The sequence below is a fragment of the Pleuronectes platessa genome, chromosome 14 (assembly GCF_947347685.1).
Source record: "Pleuronectes platessa chromosome 14, fPlePla1.1, whole genome shotgun sequence".
Taxonomy (NCBI): Eukaryota; Metazoa; Chordata; class Actinopteri; order Pleuronectiformes; family Pleuronectidae; genus Pleuronectes; species Pleuronectes platessa.
The window spans coordinates 13158770-13179068 of NC_070639.1; the positions used below are offsets into that span (position 1 = coordinate 13158770).

At 42.3% G+C, this 20299-nt stretch overlaps 2 long non-coding RNA genes across 3 annotated transcripts; one reads left to right on the plus strand and one right to left on the minus strand.

Annotated features, from left to right (window-relative positions):
• Nucleotides 1-1013: 1013 nt before the first annotated feature.
• Nucleotides 1014-3832, plus strand: LOC128456276 (uncharacterized). 2 transcript variants are annotated; one of them, XR_008341813.1, is made up of 6 exons: nucleotides 1014-1135; nucleotides 1544-1726; nucleotides 2346-2432; nucleotides 2560-2624; nucleotides 3193-3340; nucleotides 3571-3832. It is a non-coding gene; the product is annotated as an uncharacterized LOC128456276 (long non-coding RNA). The 2 variants fall into 2 exon arrangements; XR_008341814.1 differs by lacking the exon at nucleotides 2560-2624.
• Nucleotides 3833-5274: 1442 nt separating this feature from the next.
• LOC128456278 (uncharacterized) lies at nucleotides 5275-8081 on the minus strand. The gene is made up of 6 exons (XR_008341815.1): nucleotides 7951-8081; nucleotides 7360-7542; nucleotides 6654-6740; nucleotides 6462-6526; nucleotides 5746-5893; nucleotides 5275-5515 (listed from the first exon to the last, which is right to left on the minus strand). It is a non-coding gene; the product is annotated as an uncharacterized LOC128456278 (long non-coding RNA).
• Nucleotides 8082-20299: the final 12218 nt, after the last annotated feature.

Sequence of the window (20299 nt, forward strand, 5' to 3'; positions counted from 1 at the left end):
GTGATAATTTTCTCCCCATTCACGGCTTTCTCTGAAAGGTAAAAAAACACAGATGGTGAAAGGGAAATTACTTGGACAATATATAATCTGTGAAATGGTCACAACAGGAAAAAAAAAGGTGACTGTAAGAAAGTGAGGGACTATAAATAGGTATGTTAATGCAGGGCACATAAATACACTCTTAGAAGCTGGCAGACATAAACAAACAGCACTACCCCTGTATGCTCTTGTGGGAAAAAAAGAAACATGCAACAAATGACCATTGCAGAGAAAAAATAAAAGAAAGAAAGAAAAAACATGATAAGAGTAGATGTGCAGCTGCTGGAAAATTAAACCTCCTTCTCCTTCCTATTGACAAATTTCAGCTCCTGAAACAACCCAGTCTCATCAGAAAACGTTCAATGGTAACGTTGGTCCACTTGGACCGACGTTACCATCTCACAATCTGGCCTCTCAGATTGTGAGATGGTAACATTTAGTCCTCCCATTGTTTTGCATTGGCGTGTTCTCACGTCACGTGACTCTCAAGCTCCCGTCTGCGGAGAGGAAAACATGGCGGAGATTCCTTGTTTTTTCAGATAAAAATATAATTTTGTAACTTAGTTTGGGCATAAAAATACATTCTGACACCATTTCTACCGAGAAATGTGGTCTTTGCTTCTACAGTCTTCAGCCAGTTCGTGCTTATGATAAATATTTTAATAGTTATCACGCATGTTTTTATCGTTGCTATGATGGTTGCCATGGCACCACGGGAGCAGCTTGGTGTTTAAATCACAGTCCCTGCGTGGTGTCCTTCAGTGATCGTGAATGTTATTCATGTTATATAATAGTAATATTTGAGGCTAGATTACATCTCTAATGAGAAGGATCATGCGAGTCTGTTTATACCGAGGCCGGCCCGAGTGCGCGACCGGCCCGAGTCCGCGAGCCGAGCGGCCCGAGCGGCGCGAGCCGAGCGGCCCGAGCGGCGCGAGCCGAGCGGCCCGAGTGCGCGAGCGGACCGAGTGCGCGAGCGGACATGACGTGTGGCTGTCGTAAAAACCCTATTTGTAAACAACCAGCCCTTTAACTCGGGGCTGCGTCATAAACACGGCGCGCTTGGAAGACCACGATGTCATCTTCCTTCTGTCAGGTAAGTAGTTTATTGTTTTTAAAGATCGTTACGATCTAGGTTTACAGTCCGAGTGCGGAGAGAGTCCGTCAATCCACACTATAGACGCTGTTCATCAGCTAATACGCCATTGTTAGCCACATGCTTCAGCCCACGGTAGCCTGTGCTACCTGGGAGGTGAATACATGGTTGTTGAAAGCAGTTCAAGACGCTTAGCTCATCATTGAGGGACGCTACAATATAAATATAAACATGAATTTGATTTATGAATGCTTTAGATTAATAAGGAGTGTATTTGTCTACCATTACTCCACAATATCAGGTCAATTTGGTTTAATGTATAGTATGCACTATGACAATAATGTTTCCATGTTATGGAGTTGCGATTCATTTTATAAAACAATTGCTATGTTCTGTTTTTTAATCAAGGAGGATCCAAGTGAAGCTACAGGAGTTTCATTAACGTCAACAACTTGGACCAAACAGTTTGTTTTGCTTGATGAAGAGCAGGAAGGGCAGCCTGGAGAGAAAGAGAAGCCGGGTTGAGCCCACTACCATCATCCACGTACCACGAGGAAGATGAGGGAGAGAAATGATCCTACCATTAAAGAGGTACTTTTAAGTTACATACCAGAAAAAACATTTTATATAATTTGCCAAATATACATTTTTATTAAATCCCCAAAGTACACTTGCTGAAATACAAGTTAATATCACACTGAAAGAATTTTGATCAATCATGCTTCCCTGCTGTGATTGTTTAACTAGGAAAACAACTTTTTCCACTGGAAGGCAAGTAAATTTAAGGAATACATGTGCAAAGTTTTCCTCTGTTATGTATAATGATGACCCCCATCAAACATAATGTTAGCAATATTTACACCTTTTAATTTATACTGTTTATTTCTGTCTACATGTGTGAATTTGCCTTCATTAGTTTCAGAAAAGAGCGATGATGTATCGGTCAGTGGGCGGCAGCACGAGACTCCGCAAACTAGTCTGTAAGCAAAGCAGACGAAGGCATCGAGGTTGCGGCCTGCCATCATTGTTATTTTGCTTAAGGGACTGAATATGTTTCATGTAGAAATATTAGCATTTCCCTTATATCTACCAAAACTGCTTGTTTCACAGACTGCAGTTTTGTTTTGATCCGATGTGGTGTGCAAATACAACCGTATCTGCAATGGGTTGTGGGGCATTAACATTTGTAACTCTAATTTTGTTTTGACAGACTGTGAAAAGAACGTTGAGAACATCACCACTCTACAGGAAGACACAGTCCAGTAATGGGTGTCAGAAGTTCAGTAGTGAACGACAGGTACTGTGGAAAAATATGTGTCATTGTTGTACAATGTCCTTTGACTCTGTTTAAACAAGGTCAACACAAAAAGGTTTGATTGTAAACTGATATCGGTATGAATTCATGTTATTCTCCTCGTCAAAAGAAACAAACAATCCAAATTACCTGCAGAAAGCCCTTGATGGACGCTTCAGCTGCATCGTCAGACTGGTGAGACAGCAAGATGCCAACTTTAATGCCAATTTATTTGTGTAACATTCTGTGACCAAATGTATAGATAACTTTTTGTAGATTGTAAAAATAGATAACCCATTTATTACAAAAAAACTACACTAGAATTATCGCACTGCGTTGTATGACTCCGCTAACCAGCGCAGTGTCCGTCTACATATTTCTACATATTTTCTCTCATATAAATGACACTGTATCTCTTGACAACTGAAACCATAAGATGAGGTCAGTGTGGCCTTGACCTTTTTACTTTAAGACAAATACAAAGTTAGACAATCCGAAAACATGCAGTTATGCCTCCGGCGACTCGCTATTGCAGAGGCATTAAAACCGTAGTGTAGTAGATTGGATTTTATTGGTGTTACATTGGACATCTTGTATGGGTACACCAAAAAATATATTTGGTTTCACATTCTAGATGGCAATAAGCAGAGTCATCAACTCAGGAAAAATATTTCTGTAGAAAAGAAAGCCTTGTATGTGTGTATGTATACATACACACAAACGCACAATTGAGACGTTTTTGTCTTTTATCATATATTCTCAGGCAGTACTGATGCATTTACTGAGACGGGACGTGAGGGCCTACTCTGCGTGCTCAGAGTTCAAGCCCAGCAGGCTGCAGCGGGCCTGACATATTCTGGAACAGCAGCACAGTCTTTGGATGACTCCTCTGAAGATGAAAACATGGCGAGGTACTTCTCCACTGATGAAGAACTGTGAGGGCTGTGATTAGCTACACTCTCTTGCTACAATGCTACTCATGCTACTCCCTGGCAGCCTTAGGAAGGCATTAGCTTGCTGTGTGGTAGCTGTTAGCTTCAGCATTTTTAGTTTTTAGTGGCCTGTCTGACGTTTATGTTAAAAAAAAATCAGAGGGAACCATCTTCATAATTTAACACTATGGTTTGTTTGTGTCCTTCAGTTCTTCTCAAGAGAAGCAGTACAGGTGTGCCTCAGCTCCACGGTCCCTCCTGCAGCCTCCGCTCCTGATGCTAACCTCATGTCTCCATCACACCAAGCAGCAGACCTGGATTGACAGACCTTTCTCCAGAGCTGCCCCCTCCCTCTGAAACCCCCCTCTCCAAAACACTATTTGTGTAGTTTTTAAAGTATTTTTTGCATGAGAATTGTTGATCATAACATTTCCAGCAGATGCCTTAATATAATGTTTGTGCACAATAAATGACATTGATCATAACATAATGGTATTTCCTTGCACTTCTACACCATGATATTGTCAGATAAGATGCTGATTACATTAAAGCAGTGAATGCTCTGCTTTAAGCAACATAAACACACAATGATTCAATGGATCTGAAGTAGAATGGGCACATTTCATTCTGTAGAGAATGCCTCAGTTATGGAAGTCAGAAAATAACTTTCTTTATCTGAGGTTCCAGTCATTTATAGTCACAGCAAAGCACACAGGTCTGGTTGTCTAAGTGGCGCCCATATCATATTGTTTAAGATGTGTAACATCAAGTTTGTGTTTCAGTGCAAAATTAGTCATTAGTCAAGAGTTCACCTTCTTCTTTACACTAAAATTAGGTGACCCAGATGTTTCACAATGCATCTGATAAGGTCTTATGAGAAACATTCTTAACATTAAAGAAATCAACACAGAGGATAGCAATATCTGTTTGACTTTAATCCGTAGCTGATAATCAGCGGCCTGACTTATTCAAACACATTAATACTACAATGAATAAGGCAGGGGTTTTCCATCAGAAATCATTTCTGGGACATTAATTTAAAAGATCTCCAGTATAAGCAAATGTATTCTAAAATTGGTTTATATCCAAGTGTGAGGCTGTCCTGGCACATGGAAATAAGATATATATATATTGTTTGTATTAGCTTTCCCTCAGTTTAGTACTTGCACTTCTTGAAAAGCTCTATATAAATAAGATGTATTAATGTTTATACATTGCCCTCTAGTATATGTTTTCCTAAAAGTCACTGTAGATACAGAAATAACAGTATGGTTCAGGTGACAGTAAGTGGAAGCTGAAGGTAATTTCCATGTGCTCAAGAGAAACATAACGTGACGATATAGTTGATTTCTGATAGAAGGCCCTGCCTCATTCATTGTAGTATTAATGTGTTTGAATAAGTCAGGCTGCCGATTACCAGCTACTGATTAAAGTCAAACAGATATTGCTATCCTCTGTGTTGATTTCTTTAATGTTAAGAATGTTTCTCATAAGACCTTATCAGATTGCATTGTGAAACATCTGGGTCACCTAATTTTAGTGTAAACAAGATGGTGAACTCTTGACTAATGACTAATTTTGCACTGAAACACAAACTTGATGTTACACATCTTAAACAATGATATGGGCGCCACTTAGACAACCAGACCTGTGTGCTTTGCTGTGACTATAAATGGCTGGAACCTCAGATAAAGAAAGTTATTTTCTGACTTCCATAACTGAGGCATTCTCTACAGAATGTAATGTGCCCATTCTACTTCAGATCCATTGAATCATTGTGTGTTTATGTTGCTTAAAGCAGAGCATTCACTGCTTTAATGTAATCAGCATCTTATCTGACAATATCATGGTGTAGAAGTGCAAGGAAATACCATTATGTTATGATCAATGTCATTTATTGTGCACAAACATTATATTAAGGCATCTGCTGGAAATGTTATGATCAACAATTCTCATGCAAAAAATACTTTAAAAACTACACAAATAGTGTTTTGGAGAGGGGGGTTTCAGAGGGAGGGGGCAGCTCTGGAGAAAGGTCTGTCAATCCAGGTCTGCTGCTTGGTGTGATGGAGACATGAGGTTAGCATCAGGAGCGGAGGCTGCAGGAGGGACCGTGGAGCTGAGGCACACCTGTACTGCTTCTCTTGAGAAGAACTGAAGGACACAAACAAACCATAGTGTTAAATTATGAAGATGGTTCCCTCTGATTTTTTTTTAACATAAACGTCAGACAGGCCACTAAAAACTAAAAATGCTGAAGCTAACAGCTACCACACAGCAAGCTAATGCCTTCCTAAGGCTGCCAAGGAGTAGCATGAGTAGCATTGTAGCAAGAGAGTGTAGCTAATCACAGCCCTCACAGTTCTTCATCAGTGGAGAAGTACCTCGCCATGTTTTCATCTTCAGAGGAGTCATCCAAAGACTGTGCTGCTGTTCCAGAATATGTCAGGCCCGCTGCAGCCTGCTGGGCTTGAACTCTGAGCACGCAGAGTAGGCCCTCACGTCCCCTCTCAGTAAATGCATCAGTACTGCCTGAGAATATATGATAAAAGACAAAAACGTCTCAATTGTGCGTTTGTGTGTATGTATACATAAACACATACAAGGCTTTCTTTTCTACAGAAATATTTTTCCTGAGTTGATGACTCTGCTTATTGCCATCTAGAATGTGAAACCAAATATATTTTTTGGTGTACCCATACAAGATGTCCAATGTAACACCAATAAAATCCAATCTACTACACTACGGTTTTAATGCCTCTGCAATAGCGAGTCGCCGGAGGCATAACTGCATGTTTTCGGATTGTCTAACTTTGTATTTGTCTTAAAGTAAAAAGGTCAAGGCCACACTGACCTCATCTTATGGTTTCAGTTGTCAAGAGATACAGTGTCATTTATATGAGAGAAAATATGTAGAAATATGTAGACGGACACTGCGCTGGTTAGCGGAGTCATACAACGCAGTGCGATAATTCTAGTGTAGTTTTTTTGTAATAAATGGGTTATCTATTTTTACAATCTACAAAAAGTTATCTATACATTTGGTCACAGAATGTTACACAAATAAATTGGCATTAAAGTTGGCATCTTGCTGTCTCACCAGTCTGACGATGCAGCTGAAGCGTCCATCAAGGGCTTTCTGCAGGTAATTTGGATTGTTTGTTTCTTTTGACGAGGAGAATAACATGAATTCATACCGATATCAGTTTACAATCAAACCTTTTTGTGTTGACCTTGTTTAAACAGAGTCAAAGGACATTGTACAACAATGACACATATTTTTCCACAGTACCTGTCGTTCACTACTGAACTTCTGACACCCATTACTGGACTGTGTCTTCCTGTAGAGTGGTGATGTTCTCAACGTTCTTTTCACAGTCTGTCAAAACAAAATTAGAGTTACAAATGTTAATGCCCCACAACCCATTGCAGATACGGTTGTATTTGCACACCACATCGGATCAAAACAAAACTGCAGTCTGTGAAACAAGCAGTTTTGGTAGATATAAGGGAAATGCTAATATTTCTACATGAAACATATTCAGTCCCTTAAGCAAAATAACAATGATGGCAGGCCGCAACCTCGATGCCTTCGTCTGCTTTGCTTACAGACTAGTTTGCGGAGTCTCGTGCTGCCGCCCACTGACCGATACATCATCGCTCTTTTCTGAAACTAATGAAGGCAAATTCACACATGTAGACAGAAATAAACAGTATAAATTAAAAGGTGTAAATATTGCTAACATTATGTTTGATGGGGGTCATCATTATACATAACAGAGGAAAACTTTGCACATGTATTCCTTAAATTTACTTGCCTTCCTGTGGAAAAAGTTGTTTTCCTAGTTAAACAATCACAGCAGGGAAGCATGATTGATCAAAATTCTTTCAGTGTGATATTAACTTGTATTTCAGCAAGTGTACTTTGGGGATTTAATAAAAATGTATATTTGGCAAATTATATAAAATGTTTTTTCTGGTATGTAACTTAAAAGTACCTCTTTAATGGTAGGATCATTTCTCTCCCTCATCTTCCTCGTGGTACGTGGATGATGGTAGTGGGCTCAACCCGGCTTCTCTTTCTCTCCAGGCTGCCCTTTCTGCTCTTCATCAAGCAAAACAAACTGTTTGGTCCAAGTTGTTGACGTTAATGAAACTCCTGTAGCTTCACTTGGATCCTCCTTGATTAAAAAACAGAACATAGCAATTGTTTTATAAAATGAATCGCAACTCCATAACATGGAAACATTATTGTCATAGTGCATACTATACATTAAACCAAATTGACCTGATATTGTGGAGTAATGGTAGACAAATACACTCCTTATTAATCTAAAGCATTCATAAATCAAATTCATGTTTATATTTATATTGTAGCGTCCCTCAATGATGAGCTAAGCGTCTTGAACTGCTTTCAACAACCATGTATTCACCTCCCAGGTAGCACAGGCTACCGTGGGCTGAAGCATGTGGCTAACAATGGCGTATTAGCTGATGAACAGCGTCCATAGTGTGGATTGACGGACTCTCTCCGCACTCGGACTGTAAACCTAGATCGTAACGATCTTTAAAAACAATAAACTACTTACCTGACAGAAGGAAGATGACATCGTGGTCTTCCAAGCGCGCCGTGTTTATGACGCAGCCCCGAGTTAAAGGGCTGGTTGTTTACAAATAGGGTTTTTACGACAGCCACACGTCATGTCCGCTCGCGCACTCGGTCCGCTCGCGCACTCGGGCCGCTCGGCTCGCGCCGCTCGGGCCGCTCGGCTCGCGGACTCGGGCCGGTCGCGCACTCGGGCCGGCCTCGGTATAAACAGACTCGCATGATCCTTCTCATTAGAGATGTAATCTAGCCTCAAATATTACTATTATATAACATGAATAACATTCACGATCACTGAAGGACACCACGCAGGGACTGTGATTTAAACACCAAGCTGCGCCCGTGGTGCCATGGCAACCATCATAGCAACGATAAAAACATGCGTGATAACTATTAAAATATTTATCATAAGCACGAACTGGCTGAAGACTGTGGAAGCAAAGACCACATTTCTCGCTAGAAATGGTTTTAGAATGTATTTTTATGCCCAAACTAAGTTACAAAATTATATTTTTATCTGAAAAAACAAGGAATCTCCGCCATGTTTTCCTCTCCGCAGACGGGAGCTTGAGAGTCACGTGACGTGAGAACACGCCAATGCAAAACAATGGGAGGACTAAATGTTACCATCTCACAATCTGAGAGGCCAGATTGTGAGATGGTAACGTCGGTCCAAGTGGACCAACGTTGCCATTGAACATTTTCTGATGAGACTGGGTTGCCTGAAAATGCACCCCCATAGTTGGCTATCATTTGTTGTTCTCTGACAGGAAAAGGATAATTACCTCTCTCAGAGGCAGGAGGACTGACATGCCCTTTAGACTTAGCTTGATAGAAAAGCCTCGGGAATAATTTTGCCTTTGCCTCTTTCCTTTATGTTCAAGAGCATGTTTTGTTCCAGAGAAGTTGGACATGGCAGAATCGTAGAGTGCATTAAACCATGGGTGCTCAGGTTCATACTGTAAATATGACATCCCCGTGTCTATCAGCTTCTCCATTCGAGGGGAAAGGGGGAAAAAACTCTAAAATGCATTAAAATTTCAATTTCATCTTGCTGGGAGACAGGCGAGATAGTGAGATATGCATTACTTCTTTTTCGTTTCACAGTGGGAGTTGGATTTAACATTTCTTCCCACCGCAAAAAAAGAAAAGAAAAGAAAGAGCTTCTTTCTGTCAGGCAGGAGCGAGGCCGTAAATCCAAGTTTGGTGAAAACAGAAATTCACTGGATTTGAGGAAGTGTCCAACATATGTAGAAGGGCAGGAAACGGTGTCCGGTGAAAAGAACGGTATTTGCTCTGTTTTCCAGTGTTTCATTGAAACTTTTAGCGCTCAAATACAAATAAAAAAGATTCCCGTGTGATATTTCATCAAGTCCAGATCTAAATCCCCTCACAAAAAGGGCATTAGGGCACAAACCTCCCACGTGTGGCCGCTGACCCCTTGGGCCCTACAATCTGGAATAAATCTCTCTCCAGCCGCCAAGCAGCATTACAGCCTCGCAGCTCAAAAATACTTGTATCATACTCATATGATGAGTCTCTGTCACACACCATGTCATCAGCCTCGCCGCGGCCCCCCCGATAACTTCCGTCCCATTGAGCAGCCTCGCGTGTTACGGAGGCCGTGGAAGCCAAGAGACCCCCCTGGTCCCACCTGATTGTGCCTCCATGTAACATGGAGAAGCAGCTTGGTCCCACAACCAGCCAATACTCAGCATTGCTTTTGTGTAGCACACACACATGTGCGCACACACTCGCACAAACCACCAATCTCAATTCAGTGCACCCCGCTGTGCACTTCCTGACAGCCTCCAGAAATGTTTTCAACTTGTCAAGCAAGACCTTACAGTAATGGTCCGGGAGCAGAAGATTACGACAAAACAATAATCATGTGATCACAGATTTGTAGAACGTATACAAGAATAAAAGTGTTTGTGTTGCTCCTCGCAGCCTCTTTTATTTACTGTTTTCATTTGGTTTCATGTTGAAATCCGGCACAATATTTAAGCCATTCAGTCACCAAACATAGAGACTTTTCAATTTTCTTTCTATGAATTCACAGATGTTGTGATATTCAAGCATAAACTTGTTTTTATAAACATTCAAAGAATTTAGCCAATAGGAATAATATGAAAGCAATTAGAGGGAGGGGCTGTGTATCTTTTATATTTTGCTGATTGGGGAACTTTTCTCAACCCAGGATGTTTTAATTTAATTGTAAATAACACTGGTTATTCGGAAGCTTTCGAGAGATAATATATAAGAGGCAACAGTTTGCTGTTTGCCATCAATTTACTGAAATATAACTCCACCTCTTATGTATGATTTGTGGCACTGTGAAGGTTATTTCTCAACTAACATGGTTTTAACAGGACTAAAAATATTCACCTCTGCAAAGGAGGTTTTGTTTTTGCCACTGTTTGTTTGTATGTTTGCTGGTTTGTGTTTACGCGGAATTACACAAAAACTTGGATTCCCACGGAGGAACAATGGGACATGGGTCAAGAAAGAACCCATTGAATTGGGGCGAGATCAAGCTTTTCTTTGACATTTCCACAGATTTCCCAGAGAAGAGTGTCTGAAATTTACTGCAGCTTTATTTGAATTTAAAGGGACAGAAATGCTTTTAGTTTTTAATTGTGTTACAAATTTGACCGGCTCAAATATCAAAGAAGACGGTCCAAAGAAAATAAATATAAGTACATATTAAGCTAAATACATGTATGCCACATTGTTTGGTTTGCTCATATTGGTAGCGCCCCTCCCCTCACCAGTCATTTTCATACTGTCCCTAAACACGGAAGTATGAGTTGAAACTCCTTGATGCAAAAACTTGCAATCAGAAGTGATTGGAAGAAGCCATTTCCAACATTATGGCAAACATGACAAAGCAATGGGTCCTATTCTCATTGCCCATCAATAAGACATGGGACCTTATCACTGGACCGCATTAATGTCCCCGCCTGGGACACTTCCACTTCCCGTGGCCAATAACTGGACTATCCACGATCCATTCTCTGGTGTTTATTAACAACATATTGCACATTCCCTTCCCTGGTGCTTATAATATTTGTGTATTTAACTTTAGTTCCTATTTATATATATATATACTTTATATATTTTCTTTTCTACTTGCACAAACACACCAGATCAAATTCCTTGTATGTGTAAACCTACTTGGCAATAAACCTTAGCGCTGAATCAGCTTCTGTTAATTCGATTTTCAAAGTGACTCCAGGGCTGTCAAAGTGACTTCATGTGCAAGCATTGAGATATTTGGACACATTTTATTCAACTGTTGTTCTATTTTCTGTTCTGGTTGCACAATAAAGTGAAGGTAGAGTTCCCTATACCAACAGAGGGTCCGTGTCTATTATGTCATAGAGAAGATCCAATTAGCTTCCAGAGGAGAGTAAACAGATGTCATTGTTGTCTTCACCTGCAAAACACATCTTTTTATATCATAAACAAATTGTCTTTTTGATGTAAATATTTGTAGCATTTTCCGAAACGATAGGAAATTCAAACCTGGCATGAAACGATTTTATAGAACAGCACATTGACCCACTGAAAAACTCACCTCAGCAAAAAGCATAATACAACCCTCTCCCTTTGACCCCCCCCCCCCCCCCCTCGTCCATTCATTTCCATACAGTCCCTTACCCCACATGGGGAGAATATAATTTTCTATCCCTGACAGTAACAGTGTGAGGACTCCTGCTCCTACACATGATGCACAGATGCAGGTATGAACGTCGGCTCCTCAGCGTCGGCCCTATAGGAGCCCAGACGACACTGACCCTCAGACAGAGGTGGTCTGACTTTGTTCTTTATAGCTGGCGGCCTGATGTAAACCAGTCTGACCTACAGCTGTACCTCACAGATATTACTAGCCAGGGACAGAGAGCCTCATGTTCCAATTACACTGCGGCACCGCTGCCTGAAGCTCAGCCATCTATGGAGAGAGCTAAGACGTGGCTGTCACAGATTTTAATAAATGTAGGGAACGCTGCATGGGAAAAGTGTTGCTGTCTCAATAGAGTGACACAGACAAGCCAGGGCTGTCAATGGAGCCCCTAATGACAGAGTAAGATAATGACAGACCCCAGTTAGAATCAGCAGGAAGAGGAAGATCAATCTGCAGCCAGAGAGGGAGGGATGGAAGGAGGGGGACAAAACTGTGGCCTCTTTCTTTTCTATTCTCTCAGTTTTAGCTCATCTCATACATATATCTCTCCGCTGCAGCTGGCTCACATTGTGGCGGGGCAGCTCTGCATTAAGCGCACAGTGGATCAATAGCCATTACAACTCCCTCACAGCCTGACACATCGCAGGGCCACAGTTGACATTTCACTCAGGGCCGCATTGATCCCCAGTGCACTATATTCCAGCCCCCAGTTAGAAGTCGGCCTGGGGTCTGGCTGGAATTGAAAAGCGAGGGAGGGGGGTGTAAAATGGCAGAGGGGTGGCTAACCAGCTGCCTGAGCTACAAGTAAACAGCACACCCCTTGATGCATTCCTTATTTTCAATCTACTGGTTTTCCTGCTGCTAGAAGCAAATCTGAGAGGCCGTATCAGGGGATCAAAGCTTGACCTGTGGGAATTATTTATACATGCACAAGATCAGTGTGTGTGTGTGTGTGTGTTTGTGTGTGTGTGTGGGTATGTGTGTGAAACGGCCACAGTGAAATTGTTGTTGATAGCATCTGTAGCATTTTGCAGACCAGTAAAAACGCAGACTTGGTAAAAAAAAGAAGGGAAAACAAAATCTAAAATAAGCATTCGGTGCAATTAAGAAGTGGGAGTTTCCAAGAAAACCTGGCTCAAAATAAACACAGACAAACGGCAGAAAACACAAAATTAGACATAATTTGAGTTAATTTCTTTTTAATTGGCCTCTGAGATGTAATCTCTGTGGTCAGTCTGAATAAAGCTGGTACAGAGTCCTGAAGTCAGACTCACACAGAAGCTGGGTTTTTTAGGTGAAATATTTTCCAGGATATAAAAAAAGACACAATTCTACAGTCACACTGATGATATTAATACTACATTATGACAATAAATGCTTAAAATGTACTACATTTTGATATACTACTCTTATATACGTGAGGTAGATGTATTTTTATCAGGGTATATTCTAATATGACACTTTGTATTTGGCATAAATCTATGTATAACCAGCCTATTTGTTATTTGTATTGTTTTACCATCACCGTGAATGTCACATCGACCAACTCTCTGAGAAGAAAACATTATCTCTGTCTCTGTGGAAACGTTTCAGGACTTATCTGCACGGTGGGCTGCGTGTCGGCCGTGCCAGTTCTCCAAGCGTTTTAGTTAAATGGAAGAAGAAAAAAAAAGAAAAAGAAGAAGCTCTTCTCTTAACCTCTCTGCCAGCGATCAGTGCTGCGGTGTTTGATTTCTAAATTGCACATCATATTTGAGAAATAGGGGGGGATTCCCAGATAAAATGACTACGAGAGATTAAATACCTGCCAGGTGTAGTGTGACCACATTGTTCGCTGCAAAGACAGATGGAGGGAAAATTCTGTGCAGGGAAAAAGAAAAAGCATTAAAGAGGCTTTTTGTTTTTCTTTGTTTCTCTGAACATCTTACCTGAAACATTTAATCTTGAAATAAAAGGGCACCGGCTGTTTTCCCTCTTTGCAGTCGCTGCAGTGTATTTAATGATGCACCTGTTGAGAAGCTGCAAATTCAAACCGTGCCCTCTGACACACGTCTAATAGTGAAATGCTTTCACATGTGTAATATATGCACCACCTCCTCACATGTCTCGAATGATATGAATATGTTAAATTACAGGGATAACTGTTGTGGATATCCCATAATGACGATTTACTCAGCGCCACACGTGAACAAAGGAATGCATCAGATTACAGGTCTAATGTCATAATTGAATTCTTGCTCTGGGCAGAAATTTGATTTTAGCAATTGTTACCACCTGGCTCGACGCTTGCACCGGCACAAGAGGCCACACACGCACACACACACACACACACACAAACACACACACACACAGGGAGACAAAGTGAGGATGTGAAAGGTGATTTGATAAATATTACACACAAATATATGCACCCGTCTATACCCACACACCTTAAATGTCTCTAGACCCTGTGACACCACACTGCAGCAGGAGCAGCAGCAGCAGCAGCAGAAGTAAAAGACCTGCAGCTGCTTCTGAATCAGTTCCTGGTCTTTAATTTCTATGTGCTCGGCCCCTGGTCGGATACAATGGCTGTCGTCACATAGTCTGGGGTCATTATGTTACTGTGAGGAGGGGAATAGGAAGAAAAACGAGAAAGTGTACATGAAGATGAGAGCAGGTCTGCAGTCACAATGCTCCCATTTAACATGATGGGTCGGGGGGGGTAGTCTGGGATCGTGGTGCAGCGTCTTGCCCGCTATGACGACCTGTGCGACCCGGGACGGCCCGGGCAGAGAGACACTGGAGCCCCCGCGGCCTGACAGAGGACTCTCCCCCATCAGCACTCGTATAATGCTGCTCTGGCACCAGACTCACGAGTATTAGACCAGGCTTCAGCTCCGAGAGCCGCTGGCATGTGTCCAAGTGGATTATGGATAAATACCAGGGCATGGGATAGACCCTAATGTTTGCAGTGTGCATATCGTTTGCATTGTTGACTGCCACTAAGAATTAAAGACAAAGGTAAACCACCATGTTTCCCATGCAGAGTGAAAGTCTGTGATTTCAACATTGATTATAGATTTCAGAATGTGAATCAAGGACTTTGACTCTCAGTGCACTGACAGACAAAGAGACATCAAGGCTATAGGGACAAGGACAACGAAGACAACTGGACAAATAAGTTTAAGATAAAGGTAAAAAACATACTTACATCAAAGTGTTAGATGATCTGTGTATTGGTAACACTATGAGAGGATGTACACGAGTCATCCTCTGTTCGTTGTGAACAGTGCAATTTGTGCAAAGAAGCAATAAAGTAGTGCAATGAAATGAACAATAAATACTGTATATATATATGTGGACAGGGGATGGATATGTACATTGTACACCATACTCACTCAATCACGTTGTATTTGTAAGGCCCACATTTCTTCAAGCAGGTCTTCGTTCTGATTCCTGTCTTTCTTCTTTGTGTTCCACTTCACTATGTTTTCTCTCCCACAGCCTCACAAAGTCAAATAGTTTAGTTTCTTTCAGAGCTCCGTAATCAGACGATGTTTATGTGAGTTCATTCAACCCTTTGCTTTCATCAAATAACAACAACTTGAAATATCATAATGCAGAACTAGCAAAACAGGCCCGAAACTAAAACTCACTTCCTGCAGCTTCAGTCGTCTTCGAATAAGAAAAAAAAAGAGGCTATCAAGGCGTCAATCTTCCAAACTCAGACATGCTTTCTTCTCGGGTTGCATAGAGATAAGAAGGACACAATGCTTTGATATACAGAAGCTCTTCAGATGCAGTTTGTGTGTGTTTAAGGGTTGAGTATCACATTGAAGACTGTTGAGAGTCAGACTTTGGACAGCGGAGGCAGAACTCGGTCCTGGCTTCGCTCAGAGGAAACACCTGCAGAGACCAACACATGCCGGCCCACAGGGAAATCACTGCTGTCTGTTTTGCACTGAACGAGGACTGTGATCTTGTTCTGAACATTTGCAGCCCTGGATATTGTTTAAATGCTGCACTAGGGAAAACTCTGATGGTAATACATGCAGCGTTCCAGCAGCCCGGCTCATTTTGCAGTGAGCTGGAGCGGTGGCCCGATGGAGGTCTATGCAGAGGGAGAGAAGCTGTGAAGCCTGGGAGGAGCGTTCGCTGTGCAGCTTCATCGGGTCTGTGTGAGAAAGTTTTCTCCCTCCATGCAGCCTGGTTAAATTAGCCCCAGAGCCAGAGTGTGGACAGCAGCTGGAGTGCAGGAGTCAGCCCTGGCAGTGGTGATAATCAGCAGGGAGGATGTGGAGAGAGAAACCCTCGGGGAGGAGGGGGTTGGCGGAGGGAGGGGAGGTGGGTGGCTGTGATCTTACAGACCCAATCAGAATCCAAGTGGAGCCGAGGCCTCATGCAGTGTAACAGCACACCATCGCGCTGCAGCACTCAACATCCTGGACACAGAGCAGGTCTCCTCCCTAACCGGCTGCTTAACCCTTCCAGTGTGTGTGTGTGTGTGTGTGTGTGTGTGTGTGTGTGTGTGTGTGTGTGTGTGGCTCCCCTGGCCCTCATTCGCTCATCACCACACTAATCAGCCTCAGAGACAGCAGCTGCAGGGAGCCCCACTCCTAACCTGGGCTGGAGAGGCTGTTATCCTCAGCGAGAAGAGTGCAAATACAGAGCTTAGTGTTCTCAACAGGGACCACCGAGCATCCACAAGTCTGACGCTGGCTGCTTCTCCCATTGTGCCACATTCGGCTCAGAGCGTCCCACAAACAATGTCAGCAGATAGTGTGGTTCTTCACTGGAGAGCTGAGTTGGAAACAGATCTCAGATCTCAGTTTACACATAGGCAACAGAGTGGGAACATATTTTGTTATGAGCAAAAGTCACACACAGAATGTTTTATTTCATAAAATGTTTTAATTGATTGTTGAAGTTAGTGCCAGCAACATAGTGCAGTTTTGTTGTGCTTCCACATTGACATTAAAGAAAATAAAGGATAATGAATCAAAATGTACTCTTTATTCAATATATTTCAATAATACTAACAATGTATTATGCTAACTAGTTGTTTAGTTAGTTAGTTAGTTAGTTAGATTTCATTTCTGCAATATGACAAATATTTGGCTAATCTCACATGGGATTAAAAGAAAACATTTTACATTCAATATCAAAAAAAGCTAAACAAAAAAACATGATAACATGTGATCATTTCAAATAACATGTTTATGTTAAAAAAAGCATCAACCTTTCAATCGAGCAAAGTTCCTGTCATTACTTTTAGTTACTCAACCTGAAACGTATATTTTTAAATGTATTAAATAGTTAATTTATTCATGATATTGATTAGATATGAATTCCAATTTAGAATAGACAGATACACATCGCACAAAAGAAAAAAGCTCATATTTAATATCTACAAAGTTGCTATAATGAAGAACAAAGCTAAAAGAGGACATTGTGTCTGTAGATACTGAACTTATTTTTTAATACAGTGCAGGCTGTGAGCTAAATGTATGAAATGGAGGTGATGCAGTTTTTCTATCTGTTTTTCATCCAACCTGTAAACTCCTTTAATCTTCAGTATCTACTGCATTAATCAGTAAAACATAATTTTGAAGTGATCAGTTTTATCAGTCTATTCTATTCTCCTGCTGAATAGCTGAGTTTTATTTCTGTTGCTCAAACAGAACGTTTTCTATCAGGTAAAATCCAAATGACAGAGAACAGCTCCCAGACTGGAGACTCAATTGTGAAATATGTGAAATGTAATAGATGAGGTGGAATTGGCCTTGAATGGAAATGCTTCAGTACGAGCACCTCCGCATTGTATTTATTATCTGTCCATTTACTGGGGAGCTCCAGAGTCCAGCGTGTAAATCAGTGAGTGTTTAAATAAAGACCTAATGAATGTGACCAGGGAAGAATAATCTGCTGTACCCCCCCCGTCCAGTGAGGGAATACCCTCAGTTCATCAGACTGCAGGTCGGAGCGGCTCGGAGGCTGCACGCGACCGGCGGCTCATCAGTGAGTGCGTGACACAGGAACATGATGGAGGGAGTGGAGCTACGTCCGGACAGGTGGGGTCAGAGCCAGGTCTGATTACACAGCTGCTGATTCTCCACCTCAAAAAATAAAACAACCCAGAGACAGACCAGCGCCCGAGTCCTGGTCGGGTCCGATCCATCCATCCCAGGCCACCACACTTGCCTCGTCAGAAAAGTTTAGTCTCAGAGTTCATTTGAGATTTGACTTTCTGAGAAACAGTTCATGTGTGTTGCTGTGTGAAGCCAGCCACTGTGTCGAGGGTTCACACAAATGGATCCGTCACAGTCAAACATCTCCCCCGTAATGTCTCGTCCAAGAAACATCTCCACTAGGACTGAGCACCGCCGGAGGAGCCGATGTGATCTCCGCAGCCCGGCTTGACATGACACGAGGCAGCCGTTTTATGTTGTCTGTCAAATATATGAAAATCAATGCAACATGACAGCATTGCATAAAGAGCTTTTGTGCCTTGAGGTTTCTTTTCTGCCTGTGTACTTTTGTCTGGGGTGCAGAGACTCATGCTCAGGGCCCAGGGGGAGCAGAGCTGCTGAGAACAATGTGGGAATCTGAGGAGGAAGCGACGCATGTTGTCTTTTCTCTACAGTCTCTGCTGCGACTTTCAAAGCGGCTTCATCTGTACAGACCATTTCAAACGGCTACATCATCCATCACGGGCCCGACAGGTCAGACTTCACCCAGAATCGCCCAACCTGACCCCCGAATACTTCTGAGATGAAGATGTTCAGAATAAACAGCGTCATGGACATGGAACCCTTCAAAACACAAAATGAATGAGCAGAATCAAGATCCAATCAGTTTAATAGGAGATTATTTTTGGCCAATGTTAGAAGACTCAACATTTACTTTTCTACTTTTCTCTCTCTTTTGCTTCCAGTGCTGCCAAATTAATTTCGTGGCTTTGCAATGAGCCTCTTTTTATATTAGCAGTGATAAATTGGACAAATTGATAACTGACATTTATGTGTATTATTGCATCAAACTCTCATTCAATATAACCAAACTAAGTGAATCCATCTGCAGATCATTAACGGCAGGAAGAATCCACATTCATAGTCATGGGAAAAAGGTTTTTTTTTCGGGGAACTGATAAAAACCAAAGTGCAGCAGCCTCCATATAATCTGATTATGTCTCAGACCTGAGCTTAGAGCTGGTGATCTGTCACAAAGGTGACAAAGCCACGAGTGCAACCGGGCGGCCTGGCCTCGGCGTGTCTGTGGGGGCCTGTGACACTCGAGGCTTCAACCTGCTGAGCCTCGGCCACGGTTCGAATGCGGCGGCCGCCCACTCTCCCTCTTGTCCAGAAGAGGATCAGCGGCGGCGGCGGCTTTAGAGTTGCCCAGGCTGCAGAGGTGAACAAGTGGGGCTTTGAGGAGCCCCTCTGCCAGTCAGGAGGAGAGCTTCAGGCCTCCAGCCCTCAAGGGTTAACCTCTCAGACGGCAAAGCAAAATACTGCAATTACACAGACAGTCAAAGGCCACACGCAATTTCCAGAGCTATTTACACAGTTAGAAGCCCCCCCCACCCTCGAGAAACAGCAAGAATAGGAAGAATTAAGATAGCTGAGAATGGTAAGAAAGGCTTTTAAATACCCTTTACCCACCTGTGGCTGTAAGTCATTCACAAAGAAGCCTGCCACAAATTCAATATACAGGAAAACTATGGAGGATGAATTCAAAAATAAATGTTCAAAGCACCTGTTACAATAGCAAATAAAAAAATGTTTTAGATCAACTAAGTTGCTGAGGTAGATGACACCAATAAAAAGCTCTTTCCACATAATTCAGAATATAATTCTATATCATAATGAATTATCTGGAAAATCAATAAATATTGGAAAAGATGTATTAATTAATTAAAAAATGGTCATGAATGTTTTATTTTGGCCAATGAACCAAATGAAATCAAAGTACTTTATCGCACTGATACAAAGAATATTACATTTTAAAGGATGTCAAAGATATTTAACATTTCTCACAGCCACAGGTTTCATCTAATGTGCAATCACATATCGGCTCTGGGCATAATTTTTTAGGTCAAAGTCTGTAGTGTCACGAATTGCACTACATTACCGGCCTCCTGTTCAGGTGCCTACCCCATGTACACACAAGTGTATCCAGTAACAAGCCCCAGTCCTGCTCCGCAGCAGTGTACAATAAGGTTGTATTAAAAAAACAGTTGTACCTCCTGGCGGGGCCGGTGCAGCGGTGCTCTCAGGGGACCGCGGGGGGGGCCCAGCAGCCTCTAACCCACACAGCTGTTCTCCAGGTCCAGAGCCTCTCCAGAGCCCCGGCAGTTCCTCCTGCGTTAGGGACTGCGCGCCCGGGGGGAGGTGTGGGTCCAATGGAGAACTAATAATAACAACATCCAACATTGCAGGCCCGGGGTCAGACGCAGACCGTGACCCTCGCAGCACCAGAACCTGGACGGGAGCCAGGACACAGGGCCCCGCCGCAGCCTGGGAGAGCAAGGTGAAGAGGGGTGAGGCGGGGTGTGAGGGGGGGTGGGTCTGTGGGTGGCGGGCGCTTTCAGGTCTCCTGTCACTTCCTGCTTGGTGCACCACCATTTTTGGGTTTGCAGAGTGGGTGATTATGCAGGGGGGGG